Source organism: Adiantum capillus-veneris, chromosome 13 (assembly GCF_014529385.1).
Source record: "Adiantum capillus-veneris isolate H3 chromosome 13, ASM1452938v2, whole genome shotgun sequence".
In the NCBI taxonomy this organism is placed as follows: Eukaryota; Viridiplantae; Streptophyta; class Polypodiopsida; order Polypodiales; family Pteridaceae; genus Adiantum; species Adiantum capillus-veneris.
This window is the reverse complement of record NC_140943.1, coordinates 86221665-86225338: the sequence shown is the minus strand read 5'-3', so window position 1 is coordinate 86225338 and position 3674 is coordinate 86221665.

The window sequence follows — 3674 nt, the reverse complement described above, 5'->3', positions numbered from 1 at the left end:
CCAATTCTCATGGTGTATTTATTTTTGCACAGCTCCAATTGATGAAACTTGCTTAGGAGCTATATTTTAACCGTATAGAGCTTGGGGATTGACAATCGAGAAAAATATCCCTTCTAGTGAGATTTTTATCTTCAACACGTCGAAAAAAATCTCTTTTAAATTTAAGGATTTTTTATTGTTTTCTTCACAGATTGATTTTCCCACAAGTTTTAGGATTTATCCACACCCTAGTTTCAAGTTTTAGTCTGATTTGACTTTTCCGTCTGTTTTGAAGTTTTAGTTTGCGGTTTTTTTCCAAGTTTGGGCTTGACCAGGCCTTTCAGTGATTCCAAAATCAATGGCATTAGGGTCAATTTGGATGAAATAAGGGCTATTTAGGGTTTCTCTATTCTTGATCTAAGGGTCAAGGAGGAGCCACATTTCCAAAAGTATGGCACTTTTATACACGTATCAAGATCTCCTTCACTTGATTTTGGAATATTTTGCACTATTTTAGCCATAACTTTTGCATATGAACTCCAAATTTAGCGCTCAAATGGTCCATGGGTGGCGCTTGATGAGCTCTATCTAATGAGTACCCATGTTGAATAGTTTTAGTAAGATCTTCATGGTCTCCACATATATAAAATGTCAATCCGTGGGACGTAGATGACCCGTCTAGTGCATGGAGGCTACAAGACATAGTCAATCTCTCAAAAACCCCAAGTCTATGTTGCTCTTGCTTATCTAAGTCTCAAGTGTGTGTTAGGCACCAAAAGCTACTTTCTCTACCATAACCTTTTTTCATACAAATTTGTGTAGCTACAGGTCTTCAAATGGAATGAAACTTAATATCTAGCATGGGTAGGGTATCCTCTACACTCTCATGTGCTCAAATGTCATTTCTGACACCTGAAAAAAATCGCGCATAAGATAAACAACCTATTTTAGGGTTGTCAATTTTGGTTCCAGAAGGTCTCTATAGCTTCCTCTAGACGTGCTCTATCTATATCTAAGGTCAAAATTCAATTTTAGTGTGTGTATTGTGCATAGGGAATAAATAATAGCTCGTAGAAAGACAAAAACAAAGTATACTTTATCGCGAGAAACTTACATTAAAAGAGAGAGATTTCACCTGCAAACAAACACATTGGCATGTTCAGAACAACAATGCAATACCGTACACAAGAGATTGAAGAAATAGTAGATAGTTGTTGAGTCGCTGTAGCAACACTTACTCTTTATTATCCAAAATTTAGGTCTTAAAGTTACAAAAATTGGCTTGTATACCTTAGCCAAGGTGTAAAAAGGGATTCCTTGCTAATTGGGGCTTAGCATAAGGTTAAGAGACTGCATAGAATTACAAACGTGGAAGCCATTGGCCCCTTTAGATTCACTGGTATTCAATAACATTTCAATGGATTTGGACTTGCGGGATTTTTCAATAATAAAATCGATTTGATTACAATGATTAGTCTTGAAAAAATGTGTGGGGTCCTACTTCATGCTCTTCTTTTGCTCTTGTTTAGCTGAGCAACTAACATTTTACTAGAATTTACGAGCTAGAACTTATAGAATTTCTCTCCATAGGGCTTGTATTTTGACATGGAGAAAATCCAATGGTTTCTTCCCCTCATAACCAACCTATGGTAGAAGCAAGGCATAAAAAAACTTCTTTTCGGCTTGACAAATAAATTGCCAAAACTTTAGTGTCTTATGACACTTGAGTGTCCAATTCAGGACTAGTGTTAAAGCAATTTATCTTCATGCAATTCACCGAGGTAATCTTTATGATTAGTTGCACATATATATCATATACATTTCACAAGCGCATATGTCGAGTGAGAGGTAACCAAAGCATGTGTATTCATACTATAGAAAGCCACATTAAAAATTGAATTTGTGCTAAACAAGAATTTAGCAAAAGCAAAAGATTTAGTTTGATTGGCTTTTCACTTACAAGTTTATTTTCTGCAAACTTGTCAATAGAGAAATCTCTCGCACCTTTGTAGCATCAATCATAATACAGAAAAGCTAGTGGTGTACTTTTCTTTGATGGTCGCTCTTGCCAAGCTTGCCAAGCTACAGTTATATGATTTCCCTCCTAGACAAAGAACATCTTTTGAGAAAGGGACGCAAACTGAGGGTGTGCAACAAGTTCATACTCATGGTTGTGATTGGTCTCCATATCAAATCCCACACGTCCATAAGGAATCTTAATGAAAACAAGAAAATAAACTACTATTGTATTGAGCAAAGAGAGCACTGATTTTTTAAGACTATTTAGGGTACCTATCACTTTTGTTTTCTCCTTTTGACATTTTTCCAAAGACATAATGAATGCTCCCTGCCCTTTGACTTTAAAGCACTCACTACATCAGATGTCAAGCCCCAAACTCTCACATGCGGAATGAGCCTTCATAGTGGCACAAGATGACACTCGAAGCAACTAAAAACTCTAGTTTTGGACAAGATATCCTCCCCTTTGTCCATTTGTGATGTGCTATCATCCCCTTCAACAACACCCGGTCACATTTTTTGTCTTGTTTCAAAGGGAATTATCTTCAATGAGGCTATAATTGGTGTTTCCTCCTGGTTTAACTCATGTAGAAAACCCTAAATCTATATCTCCACTATCATTGTCATCATGATGCTTTGTCTCTGTGACCAAACTAACATGATCTATGATCAACCTAGCTTGGTCATTCCACATAGGCAAAGGAGTTGATGCATTTCGACCACATATTCTAGAAAAAACTTTAGATAAATATAGATTGGTACATAAAATGTAATATATAATTCATTTATACAATTATTTTTCATGACATAGACACACATCAATGTTATCAATTGATTGATTCCAACGATGTGGTTGCACACAAGACATTTAAGTATGATATCTAGATGCTATCTTGTGTTGTGCTTGAAACACACGTTGGATAGGGGGAAGGGGGTACACACCAGGAACACAAACAATTTTCCTCCCTACAGCTCAGGGTAAACAGAGCACCCCAATCCACTAGAATTCACCTTTCGTGCTAGCAGACCACTACCTACACACCTCTTGACTCGATCACACTATATCGATCACGATCAATCACACATGCACCGCATGGCACATTTCATAGCTCCCCACACACACCAAGGGCCTCTTTCCCGCTCTTTGCCACTAGACACCATCGGTTTGATGGTGGCACACTTGCCTACACACACACCCGACACCGCGAACACAAGCACAAGAGCAGACGAATAGAGGGGGGGGGGAAGGGGAAAAAAATACCATAAGCGGGCAATGATTGCTTCAATGTATTCAAGATAGCCAAGTACATATAGCCTCGTCGGCATGGCCCCAACGGGCATGAAAAAAACAGACTTCAATAGCCCTTGTTGGTGCCGTCATTGTGGTGGAGCCTTTCTCCTCTCGCCTTCGTTTGCAAAAGCACACATGTATGCTCCCTCAAGCCTCCGTCATCTGAAGAGAGAAAAAATCATGCTTAAACTCACCCCTTCCTTGACAACAAAAGAAAAAGACGAAGACCATTTCCTTGTTTTTTGCCTGGGGATGCATGCTCGGTCTGTTCTCCATCTATTAATTAATTTCTCATCTGCAATCTAGTGAATCCCCTAAATTCTAAGGCAAAAGAGCATGCACGCTCCGTTCACACGCCCTGGTCGTGTGCCCTCTATCTCTCTGC